The following is a 16,239-nucleotide window of genomic DNA, read 5'->3' as shown; positions in this document are numbered from 1 at the left end:
TCCAGATTATGAGCCGCAGCCGCTCTGGGTTCCTGGGCGCTGCATCCGGCCTGCCACTGACCCATTAGTTCCACCGAACGATCAGCACCCTGTGCCTTCGGTGAGAGATAACATTGACAGTGGATACGGCCCAGAGGTCGCCCCGTTCACCCAGATCCAGCACCAGCCATCATCAAGGAACGCCCCCTCTTAAAACGTTTCAAACCCTTACCCTGCTCTCTTTACCCCCCTCATGCTGCCCGCTCGCCATGCGTGGAGAGCGAGGAATTTTCCCTTCTTTTGTCTCCACAGATGCCGTACTGTCAGAGGATGCCTCTACACAGCCTCGCGACCGTTCTCTTCGTCCTGGCTTCCCTCGTTCTCCCAGCCGCCGCCAACCTGAGTCACCAGCCCTTCAATTGGACCCTCTCCCTCTGGCAACAAAAAAGACTCCTCGCCTCGAACGTAACCGCCTCCGCCCCCTCTTTCACAACTGATGTCGCCAACCTCACTGGACGCACGAACCTTCCGTCTTATGAGTGGGGGGGACACAACCCCACTGCCACAGGTTTCTACATGTGCCCATCCTCCGCCAGAGGATGCCATGACCCAACACACTATTACTGTCCTTCCTGGGGGTGCGAAACCATCGCCCACGGATGGTCCAGCGCCCCTAACAAAGACCCATACCTCACTCTCCAGCGTAATGCTACTCGATGGAACACCATCACACTCACAGTCAAAGACCCCAACTCCGACCTCTGGTTACGAGGCCGCATGTGGCAAGCCCGCCTGTATGCAGTAGGCTACGATTACGGCGCCATTATCACTATAAAAAAGGAGCCAATTCCCACACGTTCCACCCCAGTGGGCCCAAATCAGATTTTCAATCCTCCAAAGGCACAGCCCCCTTCTCTGCCCCACTCCACCTCGCCCGCTCCTTCGCCCGGCACCCCCCTTGCCACTGCCTCCCTCAGCTCCCACAACCCCAAGCCTCGCTTACCCCCTACTCTGTACCCCAGCCCCCTCATTAATCTGATCAGAGCTTCGTACGCTTCTCTAAACTCCTCTCACCCCAACCACACCAAAAGCTGTTGGCTCTGCCTGTCCCCCTCTCTTCCTATATATGAACCTGTCGCCACAAACCTCACCTTTAGCGAATCCTCCGAAAATTCTCCTACCAGATGCAACTGGAACACTTCCTCTGTTCCCCTAACCTTCCAATCTGTTTCCTCCACAGGGCGCTGCGTTCATTCCCGCCAAGGTTCCCATCCCCTTATGCACGCCTGCTCTAACTACTCCTCTCCCAGCGCTTCCGCCAAATTCTTAATCCCCCATAACACCTTCCAGTGGCTTTGTACCTCCACGGGATTAACCCCCTGTCTCAACGTCGCCACCCTCAACACCACTAATGAAACCTGTCTGCTTATTTTCCTCGCCCCACGAGTCCTTTTCCATGGAGATGATGAATTCTTTCTCTCTCTTCACGCCCGCCACCTCTCTTCCCACATTCAAAAAAGGGAGTCTGTTACCGCTGTCCTTACCGTCGCCACCCTTTTAGGTCTCGCTGGAGCAGGCACAGGGATCGCCGCCCTTGCCGCCTTGCCAAAGACCAAGCCAATGCAGTGTTCAGCTCCTTTGTACAAGTCCACTACCAACGCCTCGCCACCGCTGAGTCCCCCCCCAGCTGTCCACCACGCCCCTTCTGCCCGCGCCACCTACTCCAGACTGCACGCCTATAGCCTCTTGTCTTCCTCCCCTCACTTCTCCCCAACTATTACTCCCCCTTGGGCCGGGGTTCTGGGACATCACGAGCCCGTTTCGCTGGCAAGGCTTGGCGCGCCAGGCGCCGGCATGTGCCGACCCTAATGACGGGCACATGCGTCCTGGCCAGATGCTACGTTGTCCGCTCACGACCGGCCGGTCCTCGTGGTCTCCCCCCACCCCTCGTCTTATCCCCGTGCCCGTCCCTATAACCTCCTTTTCCTCCTACTCTTCCTCCTAATCCTTGTCTTTTGTTGCTGCGCACGCCGAGCCATTCACACCCACCGTGCGCACCAAAACTTGTTGCTTCAATTTCTTTTTAAAACAAAAGGAACAATTGTTGCCGCCTTTCTCCGCCCCTCCTCCCCTTCCAGCCCCCGTCACCCTTCCCACCAGTCCCGCCCATATTACCAACCTACAATCTGCCCTCTTCCCCAGTAACTGCTTACGGCGTATTACCAGAGGTCTGCCCCCCCAGCTTTAGCCAATCCACAGCCACCCCTCCGCCCTGCTCTCCCCTTCGTACTCCACCCCCTTCCCTGCCTATATAACTAAGTGTACTTCCGCAATAAAGCAGACCTGTTCTTGCGCTCAAGCGGTCTCCGTGGTTTTTCCTCAACCGCGTGTCCCCCACGCCTGGAGAACCGGTGCTCCTTCTTGGAGCACCCCCCCGCCGGCTGCCTGGCAGGAGCAAGCCCCCCCGACTCTTGGGCCTGAGCGAGGTCGAAACCCTCAAGCTCAGCGACAACAAACCTCTTGTTGAAGTACTGAATAACTATCTTTTCAGAGAACATAATCACAAAATGAGGTCATTTATATTACAATACCCTCCTCAAACACAAGCACAGCTCAAATATAAGCATAGGTAAAACTGTGATTCTCTTCATTAAAAATTTCTTTGCTACCACACTCAGCTATTAGCAGTATTTGAATGCAAATGTTTAATTCACGATAATCTGGACAAGCCAAGGCAGAGACTCTGAGTTGGAGACTTAGTGGAACTCCTGCCAGTGGGCTACTGCTGTTGCTGCTACTTCCAGATACCACTGGTAGGACCCACTTGTGTGTCTTGCTTTCAGTTGAAGGACTGAATATTTGTAAAGGTTTCCTAATGTTCACTGAAGGGAAAGATTTTTGTGATGAGGACTGAGACTCTGATTTGACAGCAGCTGGCATACGGTCTTCAGAAATCGCCAAAGCATTACATTTGGATTTAGGTTTCTTCTCTTTCTTTTCAACCCAGGATTTTACCTTCCCCCCCCTCCTTTTTTTTTAACTTTATTTTTAAAGAAGTTTGAGATTACAGAAAAGTTACATAAAAAATATAAGGAAGGGAGCAGATGCTTCCCATATACAAGGCCCTGGATTTGATCCCTGGTACCTCCTAAAAATAAAGCAAATGACAAACAAAACCAACTTGGGGGACCCTGTGTAGCTCAGTGGTTGAGCACTGACTTTCCACATACAAGGTCCCGGGTTCAATCCCCAGCCCCAGTGTTAACGGATTTTGTCTAGGTTCTTGACTTTGCTGCAGAAATGAATTTCAAGAGCATGTCGGGTGAGTTAGGCCAGTAATTTACTCAGGCTGGGAGGGACAAGAAATGGGAGAAAATAACAGATCAGGGGTCCCAAGAGAGGAAGGGGTTAAGAAGTGATAAAGTGGGCTGATTCACAGGCTACAATTTCCCCTTATAGATTATAAATCCCCAGGTTTTACTTGTGTAGTGATCCAAATGGGGGAGAAGGCAGCCAGTAGTTGGGGTCCAGAGGCAAGAGAGCGAGAGCTTTTAGGCCTCCCCGTCTGCTTTTGTGATCCTTTAATTATTCCACCCCTTTGCTAATGGCAGGGGAGGGGTTCCAGCTGTTTGCTGTTTTGACTGATCACCCCACCCATCCATCCCCAGTGAGGGCCCAATGATAAAGTACTTGGGGAATATCCAGGGCTTCTTCTGGCTTCCAGAAGAAGTCTTTGTTCTGGATAGCAGAATCTTGAGGGTGGGGGGTCTTCCAGCAGCCATCTTGGGGGTTACTGATGTCCACGTGGACTCTGCCAGGTTCCAGATCCATCTATTGATTCCCTATCTTACCAGCCTGCTTCCCCAGTACCTAAAAATAAATATATTATATTTAATTTTTAAAAATTTTAAATTATTTACCATATATCCCACACCCTCTCCATATTTTCCCCTATTAATAACATCTTTCATTAATGTGGTACATTTGTTACAATTGGTAAACAGATATTGAAGCGTTGCTATCAACCACAGTCTATAGGTTACATTATGGCTTACACTTTTCACCTTACAATTTTATAGATTTTGACAAAATGTATAATGGCCTGTATCCACCACTGCAATGTCATGTAGAACAATTCCAGTGTCCCCAAAATATCCTATGTTCTACCTATTCTTCCCTTTCTCTCCCCTCAGAACCTCTGGCAATCATTACCTTTATTTCAAAGTTACAAGTTCTTCTGTTACTACAATAGTAAGTCTACTTTGGTCCATGATTGCATTCCCACCTTGTATTTGTTCATTCCTCAAACTTGAGGATTTTGGGATGGTGATGACCTCTCTGCTTCAGATTGTGAGGGGGATTAGATCTTATGGGTCAGATGGAAGGAACTGTTTGGATTACAGCTATAGATACTCTTTGCATTTGGGGATGGGTGTTGTCTATCAGCATCATTTTGTTAGTTGTCCTGGATGAGTCTGATGAACTGGAGAGTAAGTGTTGGCTGCTGAGATTCAGGGCTCACCCAGCATATGAACAGCCTGAAGATTTAAGTCTCTGGGACATATATTTAATGGATATAGTGCTAATTATAGGTTCAAATAAAAGGGGTAGAAGAATCATGTGTAGGAATATTATAAATGAGTCTATCTTGGTTACATTGGGGAAATAGATTATCATATATTCCAAGGTAAGGTTTTCTTTTAGTTACTTTTTCACATAGTGAACTCTTCGTCATTATCTTCACTCTCACCAAATTCAGACTCTTCACCAGTTGCAAAGTCAGGTTCAGAGTAATTTACACTATAGCCATCACTGCCTTCCAAAAGAATCTTTCTCTGTTGTACCACAACTTCAGACATCGCCTTTCTTCCTCTTCAATGTCATGAAAATCATCTTCCTCAGTAATCTTATCTAAATTTAATCAATAGCTGGCTACACTGAAATTATAGATATGAAAGACTTATTTCATTGTTTCTGTTTCACTATTGCCATGTTTTTCAATGTGTTTATCTTGAGACTCCTGAACATCAGTGGTGAATGTTGGAAATGTCTTCACTGATAAAGTTAGTGCAACTTCTAAGTCTCTCTGGTAGAGCTTGTCATCTAAAGCCATCCTTTTTTAAATTATTTTTTCTTGTGGTGGGCTATCTTCTTTCTGGACAATATTCAGTTTAGGTTTTGATTTGTCTCACTCTTCTTTTTCTTTTTCTTTTTTTTAACAAATCAATTTTACTGATACATAAAAACAAGGCACAAATCTATCCAAAGTGCACAATCAGCAGCATTCGGCACAATCAAACAATTGTGCATTCATCTCTCCATTCATTCCTAGGGCATCTTTTTTTTTTTCCCCCTAGGTCATCTTCATTATTCCAGCAACAATAACAACAATACTAAAAGTCAAAAACAAACCAACCCAACAAACAAAACTCCTCACCTCTCAATCTCTCTATGCTTCCCCTGCCATACATAGCTGCTACTCTGTTTCCTTCTCCCTAGTATATTGGCATTTATATTTTGTAAAAACAATCTTATATTTGCAGTATCACCCATATTCATATTTTCTATGAGGTTTCACTATGTTATACAGTCCCAAGTCATATGGTTTGTCTCATTGTAACTCCTTTTGTATTGTTTTGGACTTCTTGTTTACAGGTGCAGTTGAAGAGATAAAATCACTATTGCTGTCAGAATTCTCAAACTGTAATTGACTGGTTTCTTATGCCATACAGGCTGCACCACGGTCTCCTTCAAGGCTGTAAATCTGCAGATCTAGACTGCTTCTCTTTAGGGACAGATCCGATGAACTATTATCCTGCTATCTTTCTAGTGCAAGTGTTTTTCGAATGCTAATACGCAACCCATTAGTGAGTTGTGAAACTAAATTAGTGGGTTATTACTAGCATTTAAAAAAAAAGAGAATAGAATACAAATATCAGAGTGTACCACACATAAGATTAATATAATTTTTTCCCCTTCTCTTCCCCTCCTCTGCCTCCACCCTGCTGTTTTTGCTGTCTGTGTCCATTTGCTGTGAGATCTTCTGTATCTATTTCTATTTTTTGTCTTCTCTTCTCATCTTTCTCCTCTAGGATTCACCAGGATTCAATCCTGGGGACCTCTGATGTGGACAGAGGTTCCCTGTCAATAGTGCCACCTCAGTTCCTAGTCTCTGCTCTGCTTCACCTTGACTGTCCCCTTTGTCTTTTTGTTGCATCATCATCTTGCTGCATAACTCACTTGCATGGGCACTGGCTCACTGCGCAGGCACTCGGCTTCTGCTTGGGCACTCGGCTCACTGCACAAGCATTCATGTGGGCACTTGGCTCACCACACAAGCCCTGACTCACCATATAGGCATGCTTTCTCTTCTTCTTTTTCACCAGGAGGCCCCAGAGATCAAACCTGGGTCCTCCCGTATGATAGGCAGAGACCCTATCACTTCAGCCACATCTGCTTCCCTAGTATAGTTCTGTGAAACTTTTGTTTCAGTTGTATGTGTATGTGTTGCAATGTAAAGTATATTTCTTACTGTTAATGATGAAAATACTATTATAAAGGCTACCCTAAAGGATCCTCCCTTTAATCTCCTATGTTTTATCCCAAAGAGAAGCTCATTTTTCGTTCTTCAACTAAACCACAAATAATAGCATTTACTGGATTTCACAGTTGAGCCAATTTTCTAAAGTCCCTAGAGAATAGCCTATAAATATTCTGGATCTATGTCAATTCATGAAATTAAAAAGCATCTCATCTCACACAGAAAATTATTGACCAGCTTCAATAAAATACTTAGAGCATGTCTTATCCCCAAAGATAGTGCTATAAATCTGTCTTCCGTCTGTAGGGATTTCTCTACCAGCAATTCCATATTCCTGGGAAAAAGAACCTGATGGGCCTAACTCAGTGCAGGTGTTTACCTGGATCCAATCAGTAATGGCAATGACCAGGTGAGAGTTGAGGGGCCACATGATCTAATGCCAGTAAGCAGGAGTTATAGATGGAATGGGCATTTTGGAATCTCTCTAAATTTGGCATCTGAGTAACTTCTCTCTCAATTTTTGTCAGTGGTACCCTGATGCGGCATCAGGATTTTGTCAATGGTCTACTTGTGAATATTCCAATAAGGAAAATAGTGAAGACTAAGAGGAATCATCTTATACATGACTCAATCCTCTATCAAGAGCATGAGTGATCAGGGCTTAAACAAACTGTGCTGGTCCCACCTAATCCCATAGGGACAGAGATAAGGATCTCTGAAAAAAAGGACTAGAGTCTGAACAGCAAGACCCACTAATGCTAACTCTGGAGCTCTGAGGCCCAAACAGATTCTTCCACCTCTGGGCCCTAATCTCTGCCCCTTAAAGCAAGGCACATCTCAACTCCCTTTTGATTACATCTCAAATCCTTCTAAAAAGATGCCACAGCTTTATCTCATTATTCCTATGTGACCTAGCTCTTAACCAGTCTAGTCTCATGTGTTCCTATCAAGGGCCTACCATGTGCCATTGAGCTGTTACTGAGGATACATAGGTGGATAAAATAGACATGGACTCTCTCCTGATAGAGTTTATTCTCTTTCATTTCAACCAAGTCTCTCACTTACACCCAATGGTTCTGTTCTCTACCTCAACCATCACTCAGAGGACTTTGCCTCTTGCTGAAATTCCTGCTGACTTGGTCCTCAACCATTCTGAGATGACCACATAGGGGTTAGAAAGAAGAGTTACTCTGTGTCTGTCCTGTAAAAAGGAACGATTTTCCTGCCTTTCAAAAAAAAATTTAAGGACAACTAAAACAAAAATCAAATAATTTTTTTTTTTGAGGGGATCACCAGATCAGCCTAGTCAATCTTATCTACAGGATTCTTTCTCTTAATCTATGAATTAGATTAAGAGATTAATCTTAGCAAGGTACCAACAAGACAGAAATGAGACCAACAACAGTAGCTAGGAGAATGGTATCACCAGTTATAGAAGTATTGATTACATCAGTGTTTTAATGCATGGTAAATATGGTTATTTATGAGGTGTGGCATGGGTAGCTTATTATTAAAAATAACTAAAGCGCATATGTTTAAGAGCAATGTTTTAAATAAATTGGAGGGGATTGAGGATTATTTCTGTAATCAAATCATTCAACAACAAATATTTTGGACACCTCCTAAATATATGCCAGGCATTGTGCTAGGCACTGAGAACACAAGGCTGAACAGTTGAGAAGAGTTGTCTGTACTTAGCCTTTTTTTTTTTTTTAATTTTTTAAAATTGATTTTGTAAAAATATTACATTAAAAAATATATATATATGAGGACCCCTTCAACCCCACCACCCCCACCCCACTACTCCCCCCCCAGCAACACTCATTCCCATCATCATGACACATCCATTGCATTTGGTAAGTACGTCTCTGGGCACCTCTGCACCTCATGGTCAATGGTCCACATCATGGCCCATACTCTCCCCCATTCCATCCAGTGGGCCCTGTGAGGATTTACAATGTCCGGTGATTGCCCCTGAAGCACCATCCAGGGCAGCTCCAAGTCCCTAAGACGCCTCCACATCTCGTCTCTTCCTGCCATTCCCCATACCCATTAGCCACCATGTCCACTTTTCCCACTCCAATGCCACCTTTTCTCTGTGGACATTGGATTGGTTGTGTCCATTACACTTTACACCTCTATGTCAAGAGGAGGCTCAGATTCCACATGGATACTGGATGCAATCCTCTCACTTTCAGTTGTAGGCACTCTAGGCTCCATGGTGTGGTGGTTGTCCTTCTTCAACTCCATCTTAGCTGAGTGAGGTGAGTCCAATAAATCAGATTGTAGGTGCTGGAGTCTGTTGAGGCTCAGGGCCTGGCTATCACATTGTCAGTCCAGAGATTCAGAAGCCTTTTTAATACCTCTTCTCCCACTCATTCTTTAACCTATTCCTAAAAAAGGCTTTTTACCTTCACTACCATTCCAGTACTGTTGTTGCCAAGGTCCTAATGACTGACCTCTCTGTTGTCAAACCCAATGACCAATCTTCAGCCCTCATCACCTTACCTATCAGCAGCATTTCACACAATTGCTCCTCCCGCCTCCTTGAAATACTTTCTTCACTTGCTTCCAACACATTACATCCTCTTGGTTTCCTTTCCTAAATGGGGCAGGAGTGGCCTCCTTTCTGACCTTTCAATTCCCCTAAGACCACTCTGCCTGGTCAAGCAGGTACATGCAAACCACTTGACTGAAGTGTTGGGCAATTTTAAAAGGGAATTACAGCATCATTCATTTTTATGCTAACAGTCCTGTATTGAGGCATAACTTATAAACAGAAAAACACAATCCTGATTTTTTTTAAGATTTTGTTTTTATTTATTTCTCTTCCCTTCCCCCCCGCCCTGCCCTGTTGTCTGCTCTCTGTGTCCATTTGCTGTGTGTTCTTCTGTGTTCGTTTGCATTCTTGGCGGCACCAGGAGTCTGTATCTCTTTTTTGTTGCTGCATGATCTTGCTACGTCAGCTCTCCGTGTGTGCAGCACCACTCCTGGGTGGGCTGCACTTTATTTGTACAGGGAGGCTCTCCTTGCGAGGTGCACTCCTTGCATGTGGGGCTCCCCTATGCAGGGGACACCCCTGTGTGGCATGGCACTCCTTGCACATGGCAGTACTGCAAGTGGGCCAGCTCACCACATGGGCCAGGAGGCCCCGGGTTTAAACCCTGGACCTCCTATATGGTAGGCGGATGCTCTATCAGATGAGCCACATCCACTTCCCACAACCCTGATTTTTAATGATTATGTACCCTAGTGTAACTGACATTCATTGGTTGATGGACACTTGGGTTGCTTCCACCCTTTGGCTTTTATGAATAATGCTGCTATAAACATTGGTGTACAAATGTCTGTTTGAGTTCCTGCTTTCAATTCTTTTGGGTATATATACCAAGCAGTGGGATAGTAATTCTATGTTCAATGTTCTAAGGAACCACTAAACTGATTTCCACTGTGGCTACATCATTTTACAGTGCCACCAACAATGTATAAGATTTCCAATTTCTCTGCGTCCTTGCCAACACTTATTTTCTGCTTTTTAAATAAGAGCCATCCTAGCAGGTGTGAAGTGGTATCTCATTGTGGTTTTGATTCACATTTCCCTGATGACCTATGATGTTGAGCATCTTTTCACGTGCTTATTGGCCATTTGTCTATCTTTTTTGGAGAAATGTCTATTTAAGTCCTTTGCCAATTTTTAAATTGGGTTGTTTGCCTCTTTGTTGTTTAGCTGTAATGGTTCTTTATATATTCTGGAGAGTAAACCATTATCAGATATATGATCAGCAATTATTTCTCCCATTCTATATGTTCCACAATTTTGGCAACATATATTAGTGGAGCAGGCCAGACCTCCCTTCTGTTTTACTCCTTGTCCCCTCAGTCTCCCTAAGAATCCCTATAAACAAGTAATCTGAAAGGCTGGAACAACTTTAAAGGGAAATGATGGTGTCTGCTTTTTTCATATTAATCATTCTGGTGGGTGTGTAGTGGTATTTCATTGCAGTTTTAATTTGAATTTCCCTGATGATAAATGATGTTGTGCAAGCACATTTTTATATGTTTATTGTCCATTTGGATACCATCTTTTATATCCAACTTTTCTCCACTTAAAATTTTTTCCTCTTTATCACTGGTTTTCAGCAGTTTGACTCTAATGTTGTTAGATTTTCTTTGTATTTATCCTGTTTGGAGTTTTCTGAGTTTTTTGAGCCAGCAGGCTACCTTTTATTAATTTTGAGAAATTTTTGGCCATTATGTCTTTTAATTTTTTTTTTCTGCCCAATTTTCTCTCTCCTCTCCTTCTGGGAATCCAGACTTACAGGTCTTTAATGCTCTGTTCCTTCTTACCTGCTTTATTCATTCAAAGAATTCTTCCCTTTAGATTGGTATTTTTCTATTCTATGATTTCCATTTTGTTCTTTTTTTAGAGTTTCTATTTCTGTGCAGAACTCCACAACTGTCCACTGATTTTGCCCTTCTTTATCTCTTACTGATTATATCTGTAACTTTTTTTTTTAATTCTTGCCTTTCAGTTCCAATATGTGGATTATCTGAGCATCTGCTTCTATGTTGTTTTCCATCTTGATTATGGGTCAGATTTTCTGGCTTCTTTGTATTTCTAGTAATTTTTATTATATGCTATGCTGCATTTCTAACCAGCTCTCAAGTGATATGGATGCTGCTAATCCATACACTGCCATTTGAATAATAAGGGACTACTACTTTCCTTATGAGTTTTCTCTTCCTCAAATACCCTCCCTCCACTTGACCACTTGATAAATTTTTACATATTCATCTTCCAAGACTACACTTAGTCACCTTATCTTAGAAGCTTTTTACTGTCCCACTCTTTCCACCCCACTCTTCTTCTGGATAGCCCTGACAACACTGTCCTTGAAATTTTAAATTCATTGTACTTAATTAAATGTTTTGTAAATAGTCCAAATGTATAAATAGTCCAATCTTGTAAGCATCAAGGGATTAAACATAAGTCAAATCTCTCAGCAATTTAATTCCAAAACATTAGAATCTGAACAAACAGCTCAGTAAATAAACAAGTTTTCCATACCGTCGTCTGGCTGCTGCCTTAAAATAGTACAAGTGATCTTGCTAACTTCCTTCACTACATTATGCCATTAAGCTTATTTGTAGTGTTCATGCGCAAGCTCTCCTAATGAAATATGAAGTCAGAGAAGGGATCCTTAACTTACCTTTTGACCAAAACTAGTGAAGATCACTTCATCCTTTGATTACAGATCTCCCATTGTGTATCAGTTGGATTCAGTTTTCCCTGGCTTAGCCACCCTGCAAATTCCTTACTGACAAGTTGATAGACCCAGTTAATTTTTTTTTTTAAGATTTTATTTATTTCTTCCCCGTGCCATTCCCCCCATTTGTCTGCTCTCTGGGTCCATTTGCTGTGTGTTCTTCTGTGTCTGCTAGTATTCTCATTAGGTGGCTCTGGGAACTGACCCTGGGAACTTACGGAGTGAGAGAAAGGCAATTAGGCTCTTATGCTGCCTCTGCTCTCCTGGTCTGCTATGTCTTCTTATTTTCTCTCCTCTTGTTGCATTACTCGTGGTGCCAGCTCTCTGCATTGGCTGGCACTCCTGCGTGGGGCAACTTTCTCAGACAGGGGGCATTCCCACACAGGGTGGATTTCCTACGCGGGGCCATATTCCTGTGTGGGCCGGCACTCCGCGTGGGCCAGCTTGCTCTTACCAGGAGGCCCTGGGCATTGAACTCTGCATCTCCTATATGGTAGATTGGAGCCCAACTGGTTGAGCCACATCCGTTTCCCAGACCCAGCTAATTTAATGAGTTAACTAATGAGAAGAAATAACCAAAGTGTCCTCAGAACATCTAGCCAAACTCTTTCTCATTCTTTAGGGCAGTGTTTCTCAAAGTATGGCTTGATGACAGCCTGTATCAGATTGATCTGGGGTGTTTATTTGAAAGGAAAATATTTTGTCCAACCCCAGAATCTCTGTGGATGAGGCAGGAGAATCAGCCCATTTAACTAGGCTTTCCATGATAATTCATAGGCATCATAAAGTTTAAAAAACCTACTGCTTAAAGACTTTATCCTGCCTGCTCTCCATGCTGCAGAACATCATATAAAAGAGCCTACCCTTTCTTTTTCTTTTTTTAAAAATTAAGGTGAAATTCATAACATAAAATTAACCATTTTAACGTGCAAAGAGTTAATGGCATTTAGCTCAGCACCACCTTTATCTAGTTCCAAAACATTTCATTACTCCAAAAGAAAACCCCATACCCATTAAGTAGTCACTCCCCATTCCGCCTTCCCTCCAGCCCCTGGCAACCACCAATTTGCTTTCTGTCTCCATGGATTTAACTGTTCTGGATATTACATGTAAATTGAATCATACAATACATGACTTCTTGTGCCTGACTTCTTTTACTTAGGATATTTTAGAGGTTCCTCCACATTGTAGCATGTGTCAGTATTTCATTCCTTTTATGGTTGAGTAATATTCCACTCTATGTATGTTCCACATTTTGTTTATCCTTTCATCCATTGACAGACTTTAGGGTTATTTCTACTTTTTGGCTATTGTGAATATTGATGCTATGCACATTCATGTACACACATTTGTTTGAGTTCTACCCTCCTTTGAACTATCTACTGCTCTGCTTTCAGTGATTTGATCCTGCTGATCACTCAAATACCAAAATTCTAGATCAAAGTATTTCTCATGGTTGGTATTTTCCTCTCACCTACCCAACTTTGCTCCACCTGATTTATTCACCCTGGATCCCCTTTGTCTTCAGAATCTCTCCAGGTTTTGTTGTTGTTGTTTTAAAAGATTTATTTTATTTATTTCTTGTTACTTCATTTTGTTGTGTCAGTTTGCCACACCAGCCCCATCATGCCAGCTCTCTTTCTTGCTCGTCTTCTTTAGGAGGCACCAGAAACCTGAACTGGGACCTCCCAACTCAAGGCACCCAGCTGCTTGAGCCACATCTGCTTCCCTCTCTCCAGGTTTTGAGGTGCTTCTCACATTCCAGCTGAATAAACTTCATGCATTTGAAGACCTTAGGTCCCTGGCTATGCAGGTTAGTTCTGGTTCTCATTTGAACTTACTTCTCAGTTCAGGCACATCTGCTCTCCTCATTCTTAAAAATCGTAATGAGAGCTTTTAAAAAATGGACAGAGTTAAGTATAAGGACAGAAAAATATCTGATGGCTTTGTCAATTATGAGATGATGGGTGAACTCAGTGGGATTAGTTTCAGTGGTGTTGTGGAAGCAAGAGCCAGATTTTCAAGTAGGTTGAAGAACAAATGGGGACTGAAAGTTGCAGAAGGTTTTATCAAGGTGGGAAAGACTGAGCATGCTTATAGTTAAAGGAGAAAGGGTCAGTAAGAGTTGGTAACAAAATAATATGTCTGTTGAAAAGACGGGATGATCCAGAAGGCAAGAGAATATTATAAAATAAGATCCCAGAGAAAGAGAGAAGGTGTTCCAGTTTTCTATTGCTTTATAATAAATTAATCCAAAACTTAACAGTGATTTTATTACATTTCATGATATAGGGGTCAGAAATTTGGACACGGCCTAGCTGGGTAATTCTTCTGCTCCACATGCTGTCATATGAAGTTACTTGTCATGTGTAGCAGTTTGGCATTGTTTATGAATTCCAAAAATAGTTATTGGATTATGTCTACAAACTGGTCTGTCAGATGTATCACTTTTAATTGATTAAAATATGATTAGGATGTTGATTGGGCCACGTCAGTAGAGCACTGAGCACTCATAGAGCAAAGACATGGCAAAGGATTGAGCTGGGAGTTTTGAGCTGGAGCCAGGAAAGTGAACACACAGGAGAAGAACACAGAGGAATAGAGACAGCTCCTTAGACATGGCAGAAGCCCTGGGGAGAGAGACAGAGCCATTCACCTGATAGTCTACAGCTGGCCTTGTGGAGAGAGCAGGGCAGCTGAGCCCAGAGAGACATGGAGTCCTGGGAAGAGAAGAACCAAGAAGCCTGAACTCCTGGGAGACATCGGCAGCCATCTGGCTTCAACATGTGGCAGTAGACTTTGGTGAGGAAAGTAACTTATGCTTTATGTCCTGGTATCTGTAAGCTTCTACCCTAAATAAATACCCTTTATAAAACCAGAAGATTTCTGGTATTTTGCATCAGCACCCCTTTGGCTGACTAACACATCAGGTCTGCTGGCAGATGAGCTAGTTTGGAAGGTCCAAGGTGACTTCATAGAGATATCTGATGCTTTGGCAGGAATGACTGGAAGGTTGAGGTCAGCTAAGAGGTCACCAGAGAACCTATTTTCGAGAATGGCAGTCTCAGGGCAATGGGCCTTCTTACATGATGACTCAGGCTTCCTGAGAGTATTCTAAATGACCTGGGCAGAAGCACAACTTGTGAAGATCTAGTCTCATGAGTCCCAGAATGTCATTCTGCTTCGTTCTATTGGTCAATCAAGCCAGTAAGATCAGTCAGATTCAAAGGGAGAGGAATTAGACCCCACTTCTTGGCGGGAAGAATGTTAAATAATTTGCAGGCATCTTTAAGCTGCTGCAGAAGGGGTGGACTGGATAGGATCAGAGAACATATTAAAGGACTTGCCTTGGACTTCTAAATGTTGGAATACCTAGATCTCTGTCTTTGGCTGCTTGACCTATACCATCTCCATAGATAATCTCATACAGTCCCAGACATTTATATATAGATGATTCTCAAGTTTATATCTCCAGATGTAAAATTCTCCCCTGAGCATTGAATATTCTACTTACTCAACACATCCACTTGGATCTCTAAGAAACATTGCAAATTTAACATGGCCAAAACAAAGCTATTGATTTCTCATCCCACCCCAAATGTACTTCCCCCAGTCTTCTTCATCTTAGTAATGATACAAAGGCCCTCGAATCTGCTCCCCAATGGGGTTGGCTCTGCTTTTGCCCTGTTGCCATGTATGAGTGTCACATACCCTATCCCCACCACCATAAGCGTTGAGACCCTTCTTGGGCTCCTGTCCCGGCGAGCTGGCCATCCCTGGGCCCCCAGGTGGAAGCACCTCCTACCAGTCTCCTAGCTGAGTCCAGGATGTGTCCTGGCCCAGGCCCCAGGCCAGGTCAGCATGTCCCTCCCTCGGTCACTACCTTGGCCCCCTACCTGTCCTCCTGCCACTTCTCCCTGACCCCTTCTGCCATCGCCCCTTCCCCTTTCTCTCCTCCCTGCCTTCTAGCTGAGGATGATAATAAAAGTTGTCATTCTTGAAAAAAAAAATACATGTAGTCACTTAGGACATATATGTAGGAGTCCTCTTTGCACTTCTCTTTTCCTTGCACAGCACAATCAATCCATTAAGAAGTTTCTACTTCTAGTTCATCAATAGATACTATTGGCTCCAACTTCAAAAATATATACTGAACCCAACCACTTCTTTCCAATTCCAATTTTCCCATCGGTAGCAGTTTGATACTATGGATAAATTCCAAAAAGAAATATTGGATTATGTTTGTAAACTGGTCTTTTCTTCTGGGCATATTAGAGTGTATTGGATTCAGAGGTTTTACTTTTACTTGATTAAATAATGATTAAGGCTTTGATTGGGCAACATCAGTAGGAAGTTCAGTCCTCCCTTGCTGGGAGGGGACTCACAGAGAAACTGCATCGCAGAGAAGGGAGGTTGGAGTTTTGAACTGGAGCCCTGGTAAGTAAGCACACA

General features: G+C 43.4%; 1 pseudogene; it reads right to left on the bottom strand.

Moving 5' to 3' along the window:
- Window positions 1-2,735: 2,735 nt before the first annotated feature.
- On the bottom strand, window positions 2,736-15,561 carry LOC101431028 (RAD51-associated protein 1-like; annotated as a pseudogene).
- Between the last annotated feature and the right edge of the window lie 678 nt (window positions 15,562-16,239).

Source organism: Dasypus novemcinctus, chromosome 9, assembly GCF_030445035.2.
Source record: "Dasypus novemcinctus isolate mDasNov1 chromosome 9, mDasNov1.1.hap2, whole genome shotgun sequence".
NCBI classification, from domain to species: domain Eukaryota; kingdom Metazoa; phylum Chordata; class Mammalia; order Cingulata; family Dasypodidae; genus Dasypus; species Dasypus novemcinctus.
Note: the sequence above shows the minus strand (reverse complement) of the source record. Positions and strands in the feature narration are given on the sequence as shown.